Source organism: Hemitrygon akajei, chromosome 26 (assembly GCF_048418815.1).
Source record: "Hemitrygon akajei chromosome 26, sHemAka1.3, whole genome shotgun sequence".
Classification (NCBI taxonomy): domain Eukaryota; kingdom Metazoa; phylum Chordata; class Chondrichthyes; order Myliobatiformes; family Dasyatidae; genus Hemitrygon; species Hemitrygon akajei.
This window is the reverse complement of record NC_133149.1, coordinates 20,962,279-20,984,661: the sequence shown is the minus strand read 5'-3', so window position 1 is coordinate 20,984,661 and position 22,383 is coordinate 20,962,279. Positions and strand designations below refer to the sequence as shown.

Sequence of the window (22,383 nt, the reverse complement as noted above, 5' to 3'; positions counted from 1 at the left end):
GAGGCACAAAACTGTTTCCAGCGGGACATCAATTACGTCACACCGGCGCCCTCTGGTGGCTACGTGCTTTGTGATTCGTGGCGTAATGATTGAGTAGGGAATGTTGATCCTTGGGGAGCAAGAAACGAGACGAGAGAGATGAAAATAGGAAGGAAAACATTTTCCTACTTTGGATTCATATTTATGGTTCTGTCAACAATCCTAGTGTGTCTTTTTTTTTCTGGGGTTATCGGTGGTGAGGGTGGGGACTTGCATTTCAGAAGGATGCTGCAGGGAAATAAGTTTGGGAAATCTGATCAACACTGAAGTTGTTTGTTGGATTACCACCCGGCTCTCTGCTGTTGTTCAATGTGCCTTGGCAATGTTCCTGCTTCACTATACCTGTTGCAGGCATAAAATCAGAAATGCTGGAAGCAATCGGCAGGTCATACAGCATCTAAGAAAAACAGTTCAGATCTGGGAACCCTTCATCAGAACTCATGATCCAGGTTCTAATAACCTGAGATGTTAACTCTTAATCTTTCTATAGATGCTATCTGACTTTTACAGCATTTTGTTTAATCTGTTTCAGGTTTGCATTTGCATTTTTTCAGCTTTTGCAGGCATGTTGCAAATGTGACACTGTCAGATTTTTTCTCTAAAGTAACTCATTATTATTGAAATGAACATATGTATAGTTTATAAAGCAGAAGAATTCCTATGGTAACTCTACGGGAGTTAGAGGTATGGATCTGCGAGGTGATATGCAGCTGTGTTTCATTGATTTCTTGCAGTTGTCCCCTTGAAAGCTTTGTGGATTGAGGCTGGCAGGGTTGAGAATTGTATTCTATGTTGAAGCTTGTGTAGTGTCCTGTGCTTTCTGGTCAGTAAATATCAAGCCTTTTATGTCAATCCCATTATTGCTGTGCTCCTGGGTGTTGTTGAAAGTACTGACCTTCATAAGAAATTAGCAAGTCAATGGCTGGAAGATTTGCTGTGTGATTTCTATATGTCGATGTCTATTTTTCTTTTCTCTCTGACTTCATGTCATTTATGGTAGGCTCACTAATCTTATTATATCTCTGTTTTGGGTGTTGTTGCAGTACACTTAGAAAGCACCACATTGGCTGCAAAAGACTAGGACTTCCGAGGTCTGGAGACATACTGTATAAATGGAGGCACAAGAAACTGCAGATGTTGAAAATTTAAAGCAACACACAAATGAGCTGGAGGAACTCAGCAGGTCAGGCATCACCTACAGAGGGAAACAAATAGTTGACGTTTGGGTTGAGATCCTTCATGTAGACTCCTCAATCCTCCTGATAAACTCTCTCAGATCGTTTTGCTATTGAACCAAACCTTGTTCTGTTAAGCATGTAGCAGCTGGCAAGCAATGGCCACTCTACATTAAAGGAAATCATGCACATGCACCTTTGACTGCTCAGGGACAAGGGGCTGCCTGAGAAAGAGACTGCAATGCTTTTAAAGTAGAGGGAGCAGCCAGATCTTGAGAATTTCCTATCGTCTTTGGCTAAAGAATTTGTTTTCCTGTTTCTCATCATCTGAGAGAAAGCAGAACACTTAACAGGTTTAATCAGTCTTACTTCCCTACTTAGAAAATCTTGTGTGTGCCAAGATTCGAAGCAGTAAGAGGAAAACATCCTAAAAATATTTGGTTACAAACCTGGTTTATATATTATGAATCCTGACTACAGCTTAAGACTTTCTTAATTTGTTTATATTGCAACTTCTGTGTCTGTACATTTTCCATGATCTATTCTACAAACCACACATTACATCTGAAAGGTTTTTGACTTTGCTGGTGTTCGAAATATGTTCGCTTATTTCCTATGCCCATTGGATTCTCTTGTCAGCCTCTGAAATGATTGCATTTTCCTTGAAGCGGTCAGACAAGGAGGAGGATGAAGCCTGAGGGAGGATTCTGTTCCTCTCCCTAGTGAGTAGGGACTGTAGAGCTCAGCATGGTGCTTTCAGTCTGCTCTAGAGGGTGGACAATCCTGCTGACACAGCCAACTAAAGACCCAGCTGGTGCCTTGAATACACTCCACAATGGTATTTACTATGCTTTTGGATTAGACTTACTACCTAGGCCTCAGTAATGACAACCTGCAGGCTCTGATGCTTAACCAATGACCAATGATTACTGGATTTTAAAGCAACCGCTCCGCATTCCTGGGAATGACTTTCCTCATGCTGTTGCTCTCTGAATGGGCTTTGCTAAAAGCCCAGCAGACAGCCAATTAAAACAGGCTCACATCCAATGAAACCACCTTCCATTTTCATCAAACTGGACGAGAAAAAAAGCATTTAATCCAAAATTGACATAGCTTCAGGCAATGCTTTTCTTCATTCTTTGAACTTTTTTTATACTTGAAAATCAAACTTCGTTGAACAACAAAATGCTGAGATAAAGGTTTAGCTTTCTCAGATTTATTTTCAGAATGTTTTTAATTTCAGTCCGCGGAGAGAAAATAAATATTATGGGCATCTCAGGTTTGTGCAACCAAATCACATCTTTGGCTGATCAGGTTTCAGAATGAAGTGGTCCTGGAAAGACATAATCTGCTCACTTTTCATTGAAAAGCAAGAAGTTTGGCTTCATAATGTGTTCTCCTGCATAGGACATTAAAAAAAAAACACACACAAAAGCTTGCAAATAGTGGAGAAATAAGGAGAAAGGAGAACAAGGGGGGCATATTGGCAGCTCATTTTACATCCCTCATTGTTCCACTGGCATTAACCCTAAATAATAATGTATATACATACACACAACGCACTTCTGATTTGCTGAAGTTGCCATTTTACAGTATTGCACATTCAAAAGTGTTACATAGGGAAGTAGTGGTGGTGAGGGGGTGAAAACTGATTAGGGCAAAGAACAGAAGCTGAAGAATGTTTGGATCATTGCTTCCAATGTAGTAGGAAAGTAAGTGGACATGGAACTAGGAGTGCACTAGATAGATAGTGGTAAATGACAAATCAACAACAGATAGAAGGTATAGTAAATATGAGTTAGGAAATGGGAAATACAAGGCCACAGCTTGGACATTCATTGACTCATGTACTTTCTGATCCACCTTTCAATAGACTGTAATACCTGCTTCACTTCCTACCACATCTCATGAAAGTATTCCAGATGTAGTGCCTGCCCTTTCATTTCTTCCTGTTGATGGTCTCAAACATTTACTTGAGACAAAGCTGTTACTTGAGTATCTTTTAGTAGGGTGATGATTAGGTTTACCATATATGCCCTCCACCCAGGTTTTACTTCGGAACATTATACAGTAGGCATCCAAAGGTCCTAATGGCATGTCTAAAGAACAGCCATAAAGTATGGCATTTTGTAGGGAAAATACTTAGTTAAGGAGAACCAAGAGAGTTGTATAGCCAAACAGAGGTTTTCAAAAAGTATCATAATATTAGGGAAGTAAGAATTAGGGTAAGAGGCATCACAGAATTATCACGTTATCGCTGGAAGTGCATCACACTCCCTAAACAATTATTGCAAAATCCTCAATACGGGAGTTTAGCAACACTATGACCACTTTGACTACTTGGCACTAAAATGGACTTTATTTTTTGTTCTAATTGTATTCTTTTGTAAAAACTGCAAAATCTATGTTTTATTTGTGTTTTTCCTATGATTGCTGTTTATACAATCCTATATGATGCTGCTTTTCATTGTACGTGTACATATACAGAGTGTTCATTTTATTAGATACCTCCTGTACCTAATGAAGTAGTCACTAAGTGTATGTTGTGGTCTTCTGCTGCTGTAGCCCATCCATTTCAAGGCTTAACATGTTACGTGTTAAGAGATGCTCCTCTGCACACTACCGTTGTAACACGTGATGATTTGAGTTACAGTTGCTTTCCTGTCAGCTTGAACCAGTCTGGTCATTCTCCCTCTGACCTCCCTCATTAACAAAGCATTTTTGCCCACAGAACTGCCACTCACTGGATTTTTTTGTTTCTCGCACCACTCTCTGTAAACTCTAGAGACCGTTGTGGGTAAAAATCCCAGGGGATCAGCAGTTTCTGAGATACTCAAACTACTCCATCTGGTACCAATAAACCACAGTCAAAGTCATCTAGATCACATTTTGTCTCCGCTCTGATGTTTGGTCTGAACAATAACTGAACCTCTTGGCCATGTGTGCATGCTTTTATGCATTCATTTGCTACCACATCATGGGCTGATTAGATACTTGCATTAATATACAGGTGTATAGGTGTACCTAATAAAGTGGCTACTGAATGTACAATATGTTCATGTATACTGAATGCATATGACAATAAACTTAACTTTGACTTTGACAAAAGTTTTCTCTCTTATTATTTATGTTTCTAATCATCTTCATTCTATGGTTCTTTGGTGTCAGGAAATGTTGAGGAGTCTTGACTTGAACAGAGCAATAGAAACGATTTAGCGGTAAGCAATCACTTTCAGAATAAACTGCTAAATAACAGGCCACAAGGGGCCACAAAACAAGAAAGAACGATTCTTAACACAACAAGGCTACAAGGTAAATGAAGGCTCAGAGCAACTGGTTAAGGCTGGCTGGTTTAATGGGTGACAAGAGCTGTGGATGAGGGCAGGGTTTAAATAGGCTGCAGGTGATGAACTGGAAACAAGTGACACTTTCTCAAGGTGCTGTTTCTTACACGAGGTCCCGTCTGTTGTGTATTTAATATTTCAGCAATATTTGAGTAGTATTGTAAATATATTGTTTGATTAAGTGCTCTTTGTTTACATAATTCATTGTGGGTTATATGTAAGAGGTGCATGAATGGCATACATCATCATGCCACCATGTCATATGGGAGCCCCTCACTGAAGTAAAAACCTAGTAGACACGATATCCCAGGCTCCCGTGTTTTTCTCTCGATTGATTTTTGGAGTTACAAAACTTAACACTGTCCTTCCTTCCAGATGAATATAGCAAAAGAACCCAAGGCACCACATCAAAGATAAACAGGAGTTATCCTTGGTTTCCTGACTAATAATTCTGCCCAACCAACATTACCAAAACAAAATATCAGGTTGTTCTCACTTTGGTGGTTGTGCAAAATGCAAAAATTGGCAGCTGGTTTTCCAACAATGACTCTTCATCAAAAGTAATTCATTGGCTTAAGAATGTTTTCATATATATTAAGATGGTGGAATTTGGTTTTGCCATCCAATTTATTTCACTTTTCAGTTTCAAATAAGGGTTGGTACATAATTAAGCACAAGCCACTGCACAAGTTAGAATTACAGGGTGACGTTTCTGAGAGACTGCCTTGCCTCCTTGGTGGTGAAAGTGGATGGGAATTACACGATTCGCGGCATTGATATTTCATTGTGTAAGAGGTTCTACTAGTATCAATTTCCAAGATATTTTCCCCAGCAACCAAAGAGAGAGAGAGATAATTTTATTTACTAACAATTTTTATACTAGTTATAAAAGTATCAAGGTAATAAAATAATGTTATTTGAGATTACTGAAGCACCTACAGAATCACGGAATGAATGAAATGTACATCGATCCACCCATTATGTCCATCCAGTCAATTAAGAGCTATTGCACCCACCCCTATTTCCAAGTTGGCCACACAAATCATCCAGTCAAATGCTTTCATTTATGAGTTCCAGACCCTGATCACCTGTAAGCAAAAACACTTCTCCTATCCCATTCTCCCTCTCCAATCAATGTCCCGCTTTCTAAGCAGCATGGGAAGAAGGCTCACCTTGAAGATGGTTATGTCCATCAACCAATGTTGGGAAGATTGATGACTAGGAGTAGGGAGTCTGCCTGGCAATCAGAATTCTGCATTAATGGTCCCCAATCCTCATTGACCTTGGTTGCTTATGAATGTCCCCTTTCTGCTGCCTAGCCCATGATGGTGCCTGAGGGTAAAGTTTTACAGGGATCTTGTGTGAAGTTTGCCTGTGAGGAAATGACGGAGCTGTCAGTGGAAATCCAAGCACTGCCCAGAGTTGGTGACCAGCAGTACTCACTTCTCTTTAAGCCCACACCCTCAGGGAACAAGGGCAGTCACCCCAGCCTCCTATCTCAGGTGTTACCATGGTAATATCAGACCCATTTGGGGATGCAATCAACAAGCTCCCTCATCCCTTGACAAACCTTGCAGGAGCTCTGAATATTCAACGTGTTTGTTGGCATCCCTGTGAATACTAATTTTTTCAGGCATTTATCTGGCGAGATCTTCAAAGTGATTCTGAACCAGCAAAGTGAGGCTATGGTCTTCCTATAAAACAAAGGGACAAATGCCGATACCTGATTAAATGTGCGGGAGGTGAACAAGGGATTTTGTTTTTATACATAGGTTGGCATTAGACGACTGGAAGCAATCCCGGACGCAGGCTGTTCCCAGTGCTCGGCACTGTGGAGAGAACTGGCTCCCTGTTCACACACTCCTGGGCGACACTTCTCCCTCAGGTCACCATGCCAATTGGACACACACTACATTCACTGCATAATGAACATCCGAACATTGACTGCCGTGGTACTAGACGTGTCTGCAGGCATTGCCCTTCTGACAATGAAGGGGGCTGAATGACACTGTATTAGAGATGATGAGAGAAAATAGCCTCAGTACTAGCTCGGAAGAAGCATACAAGCGAACAATGACAGACGCGGTTGTGTCAGAGATTTGTATCATGTTTCCAAGCTCTGCATAAACGGAATAGCAACTTCTAAGATCTCAAACAATCTCGTACTCAAGTCTCCCAGCCCCCACCCTCCTCAGAAAGTAAACAGCTTAAAACTGTTTCCAAGGCAACAGGAAGTGCCAAGAATGTGCACAACATGGCACTTCGTTGTCACAGAAAGGACTTTATGCATCACTGTCCCGACAAGAGGTGTTTACTCAATTAGTAATTATGGAAACAGCTTGTGCTTTTTTAAAAAAATACTTAAGGTTTTGACATTAAGTTATTTTAGAAGAATTGAGAGAATAAATCAAGATCCTCACCGTCTCGTGGCTCACTAATAGTTTTAGAGAGAGTAATTTAATCCTATTCTGTACAATGGGTGGTGTTATCAAAATAACGGGTAGGTTTAATAAACCTGCATTAAAAATGGTTTTATCAATCATGGACTGGTCCATGACTCTTGAAAGAGGAAAATTCTTCTGCTTAATTATGTTTTAGTGAAATCTGTTGGCCACCATCCCTACCAAAACGGAAAAACATGCTGAAAAGTATGGTTGTGTTGCAGTCAGTAATGAAAAGGTGAGTCATTAAGTTATTGAGCAGTAGTTTTACAACAATGCACCACATGATGGTATTTTATTAAAATGTACATAGGAAGTGTCCGGTGCTGTTTATTCATGGGACAAACTGTCAACCATAATAATTAATGGCAAAGTGTGGTTTTGCATGGAAAAAATCATCTGAGTTTGCTTTAGGATAATACCATGAGTCTTTGTGTAAGACCAGAGTTATTTTCCTTGGAGTGGAGGAGGCTTGGGGCTGGGTGCATTTGATATCGATATGAAAATGATAATAGACAAAGGGCAGGTAATGGCAGAGGTAACTAAAACCAGAGGGCATTGCTTTAGGCTGGGATAAAAAAAGTTTAGAGGGTGTCTGAGGGGAACTTTGCACTCAGAATGGTTGGAATCTGAAATGAACTGCATGAGGTAGGAAGTAGTGCTGTCACAACGTTGAAGAATTATCAAGATGCAAACTTGAATCAGTAAAGTACAGGAGACAATGAGCAAGTACTGGTAAAGGGGATTAGTATAAGTGAGTTATTGATGGTCAGCATGTACATGGTGGATTGAAGAGTCTGCTTCTGTGTTGTATTAACTTTACATGATGTCTAGAGTGTCAATGTTAGCCTCTGGCCGGTCACTGTTGCCCTTTAGTGTGCCACTGTTACACTCTGGGGTGGTACTGTTAGCCTTTGATATGTTCACAGTTAATTTCGGAGATGGCACAGTTAACTTCTGGTGTAGCATTTTTGGCTACTGTAGTGTTATGGTTAGCTATTTTGATATATTTATCTGGTTTAGGATAGTTAACCTCTGGGCAATGCTGGTAGTCTCTTATTGATGTTAATTGGCAAAGTGGCATTGTTTGCCTCCAGCCCTTAATATTAGTCCCTGGGAGTGATACTGTTAACTTGCATAGTGTCAGTTGTACTCTTGGAGGTGGTGGTGTTTTGCGCTGGGAAGCAGCCAGTGTTATTCAGACACTTTATGAGCTCATACCTGATGGACTTGAGCCACCTGCGGAGGCTGATGTTCATCCTGTCAATCTTCAGATGACCTGTTTTAACTTTAATGGGTTTTCTCCTGTCTGAACACTGCTTTCTGAGAGGCAGTTAAGAACCAGCAGCATGAATCCAAGCCTTCCCTTTGAAGACACAGAAGCATTCTTACAGACTGACAGTTTCTGCATTTACTTCAGGGGATTGAAGCCTGGAGTCCTGGGGCCCACAGTTCCTTCAAGCTGAGACAAGCCGAGACCAGCATAAAGTGAAAGATTATTACTTCTGTCTTTTCCATACCAACTTTAAATTCTACCTCTCTCTTGACTATTAGCTCCATTTAGAAAACAAATGCTTACAGCAGCTCAGAAACGATGCTGGCTATTTCGAAACTAATTGGGAGCGAGCAATGCTTTACTTTTCCCCATGAAAATAACAGACATAACATAGTGAATTCATATCAGACACAATGAGTCAGACTAGACAGTGAGACAGTCCAGAACCCTAAAAATTATTTTGCTCAGTGCAATATTTTTATGTGCTATGCAAGAGAAAAAATTATCCATAGCTTGTGCTTTCACAAAGATTAACAATTTTCTTTTGGTTCCTCTGTGTCTATGGTATGCACCAAAATACCATGATGTGCAGTGCATGTTTGGATACATTCAGTAAAATTCAGTTGTGTATGTATGGCACAATGCACATGAGGATTGTTTCAAAATATCTTTAAGAGAACATTGCTATCCAGGTGACAGGGTATGGAATCAGCATTTGGAAACATCTACTGGTAAGTCCTCTTTAGTTCTTTAGTTGTCCTTGCTACAGGTCTTTCTAGGACACCACAATACCAGATACTGGGCTGAGGGAAGGGTCGGAAATGATATGCAACCAGGTGCTCAACATGGTTGTTGCAAACAGAATGTAGGTGTACCACTAAATGGTCGCTAAATCATTACTTGGACTCTTTAATGTAGAAGAGGCCATATGGAATGATTTTGTGAGATATAAGTCAAGCTTTGCAGGTTTGCCTGACATTATACACCAAGTGGCCACCTTATTAGGTACTCCTGTACACCCTCTCGTTAATGCAAATATCTAATCAGTCAATCATGTGGCAGCAACTCAATGCATAAAAACATGCAGACATGGTCAAGAGATTCAGTTGTTGTTCAGACCAAACATTAGAATGGGGAAGAAATGTGATCTAAGTGTCTTTTATCATGGAATGATTGTTGTTTGCTAGATGGGGTGGTTTGAGTATCTTAGAATTTACTGATCTCCTGTGATTTTCATGCACAACAGTCTCTAGAGTTTATAGAGAATAAACAAACAAAAACTACCTTGTTAATGAGAGGGGTCAGAAGAGAATGGCCAGACTGGCTCAAGCTGGCAGGAAGGAGACAATAACTCAGATAAGCACGAGTCACAGCAGTGGTGTGCAGAAGCGCATCTCTGAATGCACAACATATTGAACCTTGAAGCAGATGGACTACAGAGGCAGCAGATCATGAACATACACTCAGTAGGTACAGGAAGTACCTAATAAAGTGGGCACTGAGTGTAGATTTTCTTGTGATCTGGATCAGCCATGACTATATATTCCGATTATGTCTGTATAAATAACATATAAGCAAAACCTCTGTGAGTCTAGCACAAGAAATGAGGTCAGCTTTAATTGGACCCACAGGGAAAACCCTACTGTACATAGAATGGGAATTCAGTCATTGCTCCTAGAATGTGATGATTTAGAACCACTGACATAATTTTATTGGCCTCTCATTATACACCTGAATAAACCCAACATGCTGGAATAGCTCCTGCCCATAGGTTTCTGGTCAATTATCCTTCTCCTCATTGCCCTCTATTGGTTTACTAATGTTTTATTAAAAATCAGATATCCCTACTCCTACTGTCTAATTTCTGGTGCCTCCACCACTTCAAAATCTCTTCCTGTAGTAGTTTATTCTTAATCTCCTCTATCTTCATTCCATCAATGGGAGAGGTTCATTGTTTCTCATTTATATTCCTGCCCTTAACCCTGCCCTATCTCCTGCCACTTCACCTTTCAAACCCAGCTCTTCAACCAATCTTCATGGCACTTTTCTCGACTGCCTCTCATGGTTCAACATCTATTTCTTTATTCTTTTTTCCTTTTTTTTCTCATCGCTCCTTCAATGCATGGCACTGTAGTATAACAATGATGATGATGATAATAATAATAATAATAATAATAATAATAATAATGTCATAGGAGCAAAATTAGGCTTTTCAACCCATCGAGTCTGCTCCAGCATTCCATCATGGTTGATTTATTATCCCTTTCAACCTCATTCTCCTTCCTTCTCCCTGTAACCTTTGATACCCTGATTAATCAAGAACCCATCATCCTCCTCTTTAAATATATCTGATGACATGGCCTCCACAGCTGTCTGTGGCAATGGATTCCACAGATTCACTACCCTCTGGCTAAATAAATTTCTCCTCAAATGCACTGTGTAAATGAAAAAAACCTCATGGCTGTTTCTTTCTCGTTAATATCAATATCTTTGTCAATAATTAAATATACAATACTTTAACAGTTTGGAACAGGCTTCATATCCACTTATTAAGACTTGCCATAGCATTATATTTAGCACAAGGTCATTCAGGCTGTTTAATTTGCGGTGGTATTTTCTCTGTCTAATCCTGCTCCTGTTTCCTGAACTTTTGAATATTTCTCTCTCATAGCAATAACCTTTTTTAGAAAATAATGTTTTCTGCTTCAAGATCTTCTTCCCAGGGAGTTGTGCAGCTGAGGTAATGGAGAAAGACACACATGCAAAGGGCTATAATCTGATAGCCTATGGCAATAGGTAACTCATGTGCAATCCATCTCCAGTTAGTTAATTCCTTCAGCTAGTTGGGGGCTCATTACTGTCTGTATTCACTTCTCTTCACATCTAGGCAAAAATAATAATATCTTAACAGTGGAGTAAGCATGCCCGTGAGTAATTTCCCATTATTTTATTGTAAATCTCTTGCTTGCAGGTATTCATTATTCTATATTCAAATCATTCATACTTCTTAAAAAGATATGTGCTTGTTTGAACACTTTGGGTCTTTATATAAAACTTATTTACTAACTGATTAGATCAAGCCTGCGAATGGATTTCAAATATTCACTATGCGTAAACTGTATAATTCCCTTGATCAGATTCCAGGAAGAATCTCATTCACCATCTAATATTTTGATCCAATTGTATATTTTGATTACATTCCAGCCCTTAGATCTTTAAGTTCCTTACTTTGTGGATCGCTTATCTATTTTTCTCTCGCTCTATCTCTTACTCTTTCTCTTTCTATCTCTGTATCTATCTCTATCTTCCCCACCCCCCTCTCTCTGGAAAACTTCTACAAGGTCTGTTGTTCAGGCAGCCCCTGAGGATTCAAGTTCCTAGGAGGCTATGCATACATTCCATTCTATTATTAAACACCCTTGTCTTCCCTGGAAACACAACCTGATGAACACTAACCCTTAGAGTAGGCATTTCCTTTCCTCACCTTATAATCACAGGCTGCCATTCCTATTCAGATATTTGAAGTTATGTCAGTAAGACCTTCGAGTCTCTTTAGCCTTTGACCAGAAAAATGAAGGGCTAATATAAAATGACTACACTCACCCCTTAGACTCTGAACCCTCTCAATCAAAGAAATGATGTACAATACTGTGCAAAAGTCTTAGGCACATATATATAGCTAAGGTGCCTAAGACTTTTGCATAGTACTGGAGTAATTTTAGATACTGCACTGTACTGCTGCCATTAAAAAAACATATTTCATGACATATATAAGTGATGATAAACCTGATTCTGATATGGGTCTCTATTGTGGATCAAGAATGAGAGGAGGTATCATGGCTGGGAAAAGGGGAAGGAAGTGGGAAGCATCAGAGAGACATTCTGTAATGATCAATAAACCAACTATTTGGAATGAAATAACATTGCCTGTTGTCTCAGGGCTGGGTGTGTCTGCATCCACACCACCCCCTGCCCTTGGCACTCCTCCTCTGCCCCCTGTTTCACACCCCCCCCCCATGGCACTCCATCCTTACCATTACCTTTTTTCCTCACACTCTGTGAAATCAGTATGGGAGTTGAAAACCGTAGGTCAAATCTTCAATTTGAATGTCCTAGACACGGATTGAGGTATTAAAATATTATTCCACAGTATCTGAACAATGCTGATATGCCAGTATTTAATACCCATCCTTAATTGCCTTTGAGAAGGCAATGGTGAATCACTTGCTTGAACTGTTGTAGTGCTTCTGATGATGATACCATCACAATGTTATTCTGTAGTGTTTCACAATTTATACTCTACCTATTGACAATAGAAGTATTCCAATAAAATTTCAAGTCAGAATTATGTGTAACTTGGCATGGAACCTTGTTGCCCTCACATTTCTTGGTGGTAGAACTGTGAGTTCAGGAGGCTGTGTTGGGTAACTGCTGTGGATTTTGTAGGTGAGATGGAGGAAGACAATGTTGAGGTGATAATGGGTGCCAAGCAAACTGACTGCTTTGATGGTATCATACTTCTTGAGTGGTATTAGAAATATACTTCACCTTTCCATTTACCACAAGATGCAGCAAAATGCCACTTCTTTGTAGGCCTGCAAGCTTTTTAACCTTTGCTACTTCACATATCACAAATTGCACAAGGAGATCAGATATGTGCCAAGTGCAATTTCACATCCATTGACTTTAATGAGAAAACATGGAGATTAAATGCCCAAGTACCTGAATGATGGTATTTTTTCTGTGTCAGATGCAATGAAAAATACAAGTTTACATTAATGTATATTGCTTGAGGTGCACAGTTAGTGGTGCTGTGGCACAGTCCTACGAACCCAGATTCAGTTCTACTAAATGACCTAATGGGACTGATGGGAATGAACTGTGATCTGGCATGGAGACAATGGGCTGACTGACCTCTTCTATGTCATGAGAAAATATAAGTGGAGGCAACACTTTGGAATTGGATGACTTTTGTAACTGCTACAGAAACTAATTTTAGTGCTGTGTGAACTGGTGATTGGAAAGTATTAAATGTGTTGGACCAGGTGCTGAACACCTCACACAGGACTTCTTTTATCTAAAGGGCTATGGCCCAATTCTGTTTCCACAGCTCTTCCATTCCCCTGGTGCTACTGTGTTGAAAGAAGAAGCAAGGATTCTTTATGCTTGGCTACAAATGCATGAGTAGAAAGAACATGGATTCACATGGAGCAGGACCTCAGGACATTGAAAAGCACTTTACAGGCATTTCTGAAGTACAGGTACAGTATTTTTAGAAAGCTGGGTACCATGGCATTTGCCAGATAAACCTTGACTTAATGTTTCACCTGAAAGTCAGTACCTTTAGTAATACACGTCTCCTCAGTACTGCACCAGAATTCTGGCTTAGATATTGAAATCATGTCTGCTAAGGGGAACTTAAAGTTTAAAGCTTGTCATTTGTCCTCTGCAAAAGAAACTTGGTTGCCATAGTGGAGATTTGATTTGATGCTTTTGAACATCTTTCCTGTTTTCTAGCTTCCCTCATCAACTCAGGCTCAACATGGTTGAGATCAGCAACACTGATTCTAATCTCCTTCATTCCTAGCACAATAATTAAGAGGAGAAATCTGCATTAATGCAAGTGATAATGCCCAAGAATGGAATAGGCTGTAACGGTATAGAGCAAGGTTTCCCAACCTGGGGTCCATGGACCCCTTGCTTAATGGTATTGGTCCATGGCATAAAAAAGGCTTAGAGGAAGGGCCAATTACTCTCCTGGATAATACCATTAACATTTTAAAATAACAAGTAACCCTGACTGTTTCCCATTAGTTGCAGTCCTACATATCTCTTTCAGAATGATTATAGATTATATGTTAGAGAGATAGAAAGGGTGTTTTATATGGGTTTATCTGTAAAAGGGAGCCATATGTGTCATGTCAGTGAGTGGGTTGTTACAGTATGCAGGCCTTAATTGAGTTCTCTGATGATGGAATCATAAGCAGCTGGAGAACGTACAGAACATGGGAGAGTGTTGAAGCTGGGTACTCCTGTCTTCTATCTGACTGTTAGCATGACGCCGGCCTCTTGTGGCTTCTCAGAGTTTACTTTTCAAATTTAATGTGGCAGCCTGCTTTCCAATCAGACACCTGACACTGATCCCAGTGTAGTCCAGCTCCCTGGGCACCGGCTGTTCAGAACTAAACACCTCTAACAACATATTAATTTTCTGAAATGCTCTGAGTTTTTAACGATGCATATCCCAGATGTCGGCGCAGTTCGGTTTCCTCCTGTCCCCGCTACACTTTCAACTGATAAATTCAAGCTGTCGGGTGTTACCAGGCCTCTGAAGGGTTCCGCTCACTGTAAATCAAGCCAGACGGCCAAAAGCTGTTGGTAATCATGGTCTGCACAGTGGGGAACCAATGACATCACCATTGCCTGCCTGATCCTACTGACTGCATGGCAATATCATCTGAAGGAGAGTTACGGTATATGTGGAGCTTTGTTCTCTTTCTGGGTAATTCAATACACCTGGCTCAAGCTGTGGGTTAGATTGTGGAGAGTATATTCATATCTCTCCACCATCCTGCATCTATTCCAAGCCTAAGAGGCAGCACAGTAGCGCAATGGTCAGCGCAACATTTCACAGTATCAGCGGCCCTGGTTCAATTCCCACCACTGCCAGTAAGGAGTTTGTATGTTCTCCTTGTGACTGTGCGGGTTTCCTCCAGGTGCTCCAATTTCTTCCCACAGTCCAAAGACATACCAGTTCATAGGTTAATTTGTCATTGTAACTTGTCCTCTGATTAGGCTAGGGTTGAATCAGGAGTTGCTGGGCAGTGCAGCTCAAAGGGTCTATTTCACACTGTAAATCAATAAAATAAATAAATAATCTGGTTGCTTCTCAGTAACAGAATATTCTTGGCTCCACTGAAGCACACATTTAAAATGCTAAACCATATTTTAAAACTACAAATTATGCTAATAATATTGATGAAAAGACATTTGTTATGTCCACCTGCTGTTGTTTCTGCCTAACTTTCTCAGACGATTAAACTTTACTTCTCAGGGACTTAAAACTCTGGTACCTTTTCAGTGGTGGATACCAATAGAGAGGATCTAAATCTCTGGGTGATGTCAGTGTATGACAAGCTTTCCATCAGTAATGGTAAATTCCAGGATCTGTCATCTATGAGCAGTATGCAGCAGTAAAGAACTCCAATAGGTGAAATATAGGAATTTTACCTTACAGCTCAACAAACCAGGAAAACTTATTGGAAATTCTAAATGCCATCCAGAGGATGGAGTGATGTTATCAATTCCACTCTACTTTTTAAAGCATTTCACAAATTGAATATACATTCAGTGGCCACTTTTAGGTTCCTCCTGTACTTAATAAAGTGGCCACTGATTGTATGTTTGTGGTCTTCTGCTGTAACTCATCCACTTCAAGGTTCGACATGTTGTGCATTCAGAGATGCTCTTCTGCACATCACTGTTGTAACGCATGGTTATTTGATGTTACTGATGCTTTCCTGTCAGCTTGAACCAGTCTGGCCATTCTCCTCTGATCTCTCATTTGAATAAAAATGTTTTTGCCCACAGAACTGCTACTTACTGGATTTTTTTTTGTTTTCACACCATTCTCTGTAAACGCTAGAGACTGTTGTGTGTGAAAATCCCAGGAGATCATCACAGACTGAGATACTCAAACCACCCCATCTGGCACGAACAATCATTCCACAGTCAAAGTAAATTAGATCACATTTCTTCTACATTCCAAAATTTGGTCTAAACTACAACTGAACTTCTTGACACCTGTACAAAGGTTACCGATTGTGGGCAAGTGCTAGCACATAGGCCCTTGTACTCCCTATACTACAATAGCGACTGCATCTGAAAAATGGATTTTAGCTGTAAAGTCCTTTGGGGTGACCTGAAGTCATGACAGTTACTATAAAATCAGGCACATTTCCACCCCAGCCCCAGCAGTTACTTTCTCTTAACATCAGATTGCAAAACAGGAGTGAACTGAGCTTTTTATCACTCATTTCCAACTCTGGTTACGATGGTGAAACTCGGGTCTTTTCATGGATGTGGAGTAGAAACAAAAGAAGGAACCCTGAACCTCACACTCCCCCCACCCCCCGCCCGCAAGTCCTAGTGCAGTGACAAAGTCATCAAGATACTGCTTGCCCCACATTCATTACTGGACATTAACTGAATGATCACACACAATGTGGGTGAATGCCACTGTTAACTGGCACAACAGACCACTTGATCCTGGGTTTTACATACAAGACAGTTAATTCCTTGCCGATTGCCATTGATAGAGTGAGAAAACTTGGCATCTCATCGAGTCGAACAACATAGAACATAGAACTGTACAGGTCCCTCGGTCCATAATGTTGTGCCAATCTACTCCAAGATCAATGTAACCCTTTCCTCCCACATAGCCCTCCATTTTTCTTTCATCTACGTGCTTATCTAAGAGTCTCTTAAATGTTCCTACTGCATCTTTCTCTTAACACTATCTGTATTCCATGCTCTGTGTAAAAAAAAACCTACCTCTGATATCCCCCCATACTTTACTCCAAACACCGTAAAGTTATGCCCCCTCATATTAACCATTTCTGCCCTGGGAAAAAGTCTTCCACTGTCCACTCAATCTATGCCTCTTATCATCTTATGCACCTGTATCAAGTCTTCTCTCATTCTCCCAATGAGAAAAGCCCTAGCTCGTTCAATCTTTCCTTGTAAGACTTGTTCCCTAATTCAGGCATCATCTTGGTAAATCGCCTTTGTACTGAATAGTCATTTGGTGTTCATTTACTAGGACTAATGAAGGACAGTTCTAGAATGACAACCCTCTGTGTCTATAGAACTATCTTTACTGTAATAGCACTTTTAAAGGAAGGGAGAGAGTACCCAGGAAAAAAATAAAACAAATGGTTGTCATCTCAGGGATTGTGAAGTCTAGTTTTATTGTGTCATAGACCCTTGTGAGATCTCCAGATACAGAGCTGCCATTAAAGATGCCAACAGCGGGTGGAGATTAAGCTCAGCATGGCCCAGGTGGCTTCAGAAATTTTCTTCCCTCAGAACTTAGTTTATGTTGGCCCAGACAGGAGCACATTGTGTGGGTGGAATGGGAGCACAGCCTGTATGTGAAGGCTTTGCATTTTTTGGGTGAAATTTAAGAGCTGGTATGAAATTTGAGACTTTGGCAGCATAACTAATTGACATTTTACACTGAGCAAGCTGGTAGTGTCTGACACTGAAACAGATTGTGTTAACTCTTTCTGGAAAATAATGGAAGATTAGATCTCTCAATTCTGGCTCCTTCACTATCCCCAAACACTCTCGAATTCCCTCCAACCTTTTGGCCGTATCCATGGACCCCCCCCCCCCCCCACCCCCTGACCAAGCTTTGATTATCTGTGCTAACACTCTGCTACTCTGGAGCAGTTTCAAAGTTTGATTAAGTTCCTGTGTAGGACTACTGGAACCTGAGAGCATTCGGGTCTCATTGCCCCTAAGCCAGAGGTGTCAAACTCATTTTAGGTCACGGGCCGGATTGAGCAAAATGCAGCTTCATGCGGGCCGGATCAGTCGGACGCGTGCGAACGCAGCTTTCGTTGCCTCCGTTTTTTCAGCCTGCTCTCGTGTGTCTCAGTCTCTGCTATAACTACAAAGTGTTTTGCTTTACAAATTCCGTTTCTTATGAAGAAGACTGCCGAGCAAGACTGCCGAATTAACACTAAAAACCCTGAAAACCTGGTACCTGAATAAACTCAGCATTAGCCATATCATACGCCATAGGCGCTTCGATTACTGGGGCCAGCTTTAATAGTAATTAGATATTATCTCGCGGGCCAAAGATAATTCCACCGCGGGCCGGATTTGGCCCGCGGGCCTTGAGTTTGACATATATGCCCTAAGCGATGTAGCTACAACTACATATATTATTGAGGGAATAGGTCCTTTTTGTTGATTGGTAGTAATATGGAAGATAAATTAAGGCTTAAATTAACATCCTTGGTTCAGTGTTAGCATCTTTGCAATTTCTGAGCTATGAAAACCATGTTTTGCGCCCCTTTCTTGGGAACTGAGTGCAGCATTCATAGTGGTACTTTGACCAAATGTTCTTTGAGTAAGATTTTAAACTAAAGATTTGCCTTTCTATTTAGATGAATTTAAAAGTTTTAGAGTTGTACTTATATGATAGTAAGAAAGTTCCGAATAGGATCTATCCTTGAATGAAAATCTTCAAACACAGGGTAAATGATCATTTATCTACATTGAGCCTCGCTTTGTGCAAATCAGCTGCTAAGTTCAACTATAAAACAATCAACACTAATCACATATAAAGTGAATTGCAATTGTTGTAAGGATATAGAGAGAGCTATATAAATTCAAATTTTTCCTTTCAATGTTTGAAGCATGTAGAGAGAATGCTTCTAACAGGAACACAAGAATGACACTGAATCACAAAATGGCATTGATTTCTTCCATCTCCCAACCCTGCTACTTAACTCCTGGGTTGCTATGTTGTCAATCACATTGTTATTGACAGCTGTGGTCCAGGATCATTAAACACTTGCATCCTTTTCATCTGACCAGGAATGCTCACCCACACCTGACCCCAACACCTGAGGTGTCCTGACATCCCCACTGGCTGACAAAGATTTATGACTCCTCATAGCTCTCACCCAGCTGAGGAGCCTGCAGGTGCAGACCACCCATTGGTAGGACACTACAGGAAGGTGTGAAGTGGGAGTAGTGCCGTCTGTTTGATGAATAGTTCAGGGACATGTTTCAGAATTAAGCAGGGTTCAGAGGTGGTTTAGAATTGTTCTCATCTTCTGCCTCTGTCTAGCTCAACAAACTGGAGAGTCAGGGCACTTGGAACTGACAATTCCTTTAAATCAATCCACAGTCTCAACAGAGGAGAAGGTGGTGGAATGACTCAATGAAAAGTACAAAATGAGGTGTAAACTTAGATAGATAGATAGATAGATAGATAGATAGATACTTTATTCATCCCCATGGGGAAATTCAACATTTTTTCCAATGTCCCATACACTTGTTGTAGCAAAAACTCATTACATACAATACTTAACTCAGTAATAATATGATATGCATCTAAATCACTAACTCAAAAAGCATTAATAATAGCTTTAAAAAAAAGTTCTTAAGTCCTGGCAGTTGAATTGTAAAGCCTAATGGCATTGGGGAGTATTGACCTCTTCATCCTGTCTGAGGAGCATTGCATCGACAGTAACCTGTCGCTGAAACTGCTTCTCTGTCTCTGGATGGTGCTATGTAGAGGACTACGCGCATTCTAAGCATCATTAGTAGCCTGCAGTTGATGATGAATGGTGGTGGATAATTAATCAGGCACAAGAGGAGAAGCTCCATCCCCATCTTCAATGGCAACACAACCCACCCAGCAAGTGGAGTGCTATAGACAAGTCCAAAACACTGGCATCCATTCACATCTAGAAGAGCTGAGTGAATGAGCCATCTTGACTTCCTCCTGAGATCCTCACCACCACAAAAGCTAGTCCTCAGCCAGTTCACTCCATGTGATATCCAGAAATAGCTGAGACTGATGCTTACAGCAAAGACAACAGCCCAGCTGTGGTAACAAAGACCCAAGTTCTAGAACTCCATCTTTGACCAAGTGGGCCCAGTACATTTACAACACTGACAACAATGTGGAAAACTGCCTTAGCAGGACAAATTTAATCTGGCTAACTTCCATCCAATCAGTTTTTATTCAATCAGTGATGGACTGGGTCATTAACAGTGCCATCATGTGGCACCTACTTACCATGACTTGTTCACCTATCCCCAGTTTGGGTTTTGCCAGAACCACTCAGGACCTCATCACCACAACACGCAAGAAAATAGGAGCAAGGCATGGGTCCCTCAAGTCTGCCCCACCTTTCAATTAGATTATGGCTGAGGTCAATTGTCTCACCTTCAGGACATCATTGCAGGAGTTCCTCAGCATACTCCCATTGTCCCAACTGTCTTCACCAGCCTCATCACTTAATTTCCTTCTGTTAGAAGTAGGAATATTTGCTGATGACAGCCCAATGTTCTATTCCATTCCCAAATCATGAATAAATGAAGTAATTCAGTCCTGGACACATAGGCTGACAAACAATATAAAATTCACTTCCAAAGCATTGCTAGAAAATACACGTAATACAAGAAAATATCACCGTCTACTTCAATATTTATAGCATTAACTAAATATTTATGGAGTCCCCCAACATCTACTTTCTGAGGGCTACTATTGACCAAAGATATGACCAAATGTACAATGGCTATTAGAGCAGTTTAGCAGTGAATGACAGCCAAAGACCTTCCATCATTTACAAGGTACAAGTCAGAAAAATGATCAAACACTTTCCACTTGCAGCTCCAACAAAGGTCAAGAATCTTGACACCAACCAGACAAAGCTGCCTACTTGATCCAGCACCTTAAATGTTAATTTTTTTCCAATCACTAAGTCATTGTGGCCACAGTGCTCCCATCTTTGATTATATGTACAGGTGTCCATAAGTCAGGCATTCATGTCCATCCTGGTTATGAATGCTTGACTTATGGGCACCTGTACATATAGCCAAATTCCTATGATATTATTAAATTCAGAAGTCTGATGGATGTACATCTGTTTGTTACCATGTATGGTAGAACTAGTTTTGTTTTCCTTTCTCTCCACTTTTTGTGGTTGTTCTTATCAGCCTTGTGTGCTTTTGAGTAGATGTAGTTGCCATTTCAAGTAATTTTATTCATGTTAGAATTTATGGACAAAATCAACTTATGAACATCTGCACAAATGGAACCCATTCATAATGCAGCAACACAGAATCAACTCTCATCGCTGTCCGTACAGAGTTTGTACGTTCTCCTCATGACAGCATGCTTCTTCCAGGTGCTCTGGTTTCCTCTCACATCCTAAAGATGTACGGCTCAGTAGGTTAATTGGTCGCATGGGTGTAATTGGGCGGCCCAGGCTCGTTGGGCTGAAAGGGCCTGTTACCATGATGTGTTGTTAAATAAATAAATAGGAGCTTGCAGGATGCTTCCTACATTACAACAGTGACTATACTTGAAAAAAAAATCAACTGTCTATAAAGTATTTTGGGACATCCTAAAGTTGTGTAAGGTACTACATAAATGCAAGTTCTATCTATGTATATGCTTTGTCAGGAATCTGGATGTGCTCCAGAGCAACTACCAGATTAAAATGACAAGAGGATTTTCAACAAAGGTCTGCTGCCTAAATGATCTGCATTCCTTTCACTTTTAAATTCTGACCGACTAGTCCAGGGAGACAAGCAAGCCAGGGAGAAGGAATGAACAGGGGGGCAAATGATCTCTGAAGAAGGCTACATTGACAGACACCAGGCAGTTAAAGACACAAGGAATCTAATAAGCACACTTCGGTATTGCTTTTAACCTCGTAAAACAGCCACACCGTTTATGTGAAAGATAGCAGCTGGCTGTTTCTCACATTAATTTAAACGCCATCTCAGCCATTATCTGATGAAGGGCCTTTGCAATAGAGAGGCATTGACTAGTTCTGGAATGTTCTCTACATTTCTTTAATGAAGTTGAAGGCTCAGGGTAGAGTAAACTATGTTTCTTTCTGCCCTTGAGAAGTCTAACACTGCTTGCTATATGTTCGGCGCCCAGATTCGCACAAAAACACTATTTAGAACTAATTATCATCCTGTAGCACAGAATATACACGACTCAAATGTCAGGAGGTGTATGCTACAGTCCAATTTGGTTTATATCTGATTGGAGTTTGTTACATTAATGGAATTTTGCCTGCTTGCCCTTTTCTCTGTTCTGTTACAGCTGCTTTGTGACAGAATCTCAAGCTTACCATAGTGCAGAAAGTTAATTATGTTGAAAAAAAACATAGTTTAGCACAGCTGCCAGGAATTTGTGGCATGGAAGCTGGAAATTCTTGGTGGCAGCCATTAGGGACAAGTAGAGGTTATGAGCACTTGGGGAGCCTTCATCATATGACTCCTGCCTCCAATGGCCTTACTCAGTGAAACATCCTTCCTGTTAACCTCTCTTTGATATTTTAAAA

The 22,383-nt window shown here is 40.5% G+C and overlaps 1 protein-coding gene across 7 annotated transcripts in view; it reads right to left on the bottom strand.

The window, feature by feature from the left end:
• Window positions 1-22,383, bottom strand: part of LOC140716795 (cell adhesion molecule-related/down-regulated by oncogenes-like) — a 141,768-nt gene that overhangs the window by 97,869 nt on the left and 21,516 nt on the right. The window lies entirely within an intron of this gene.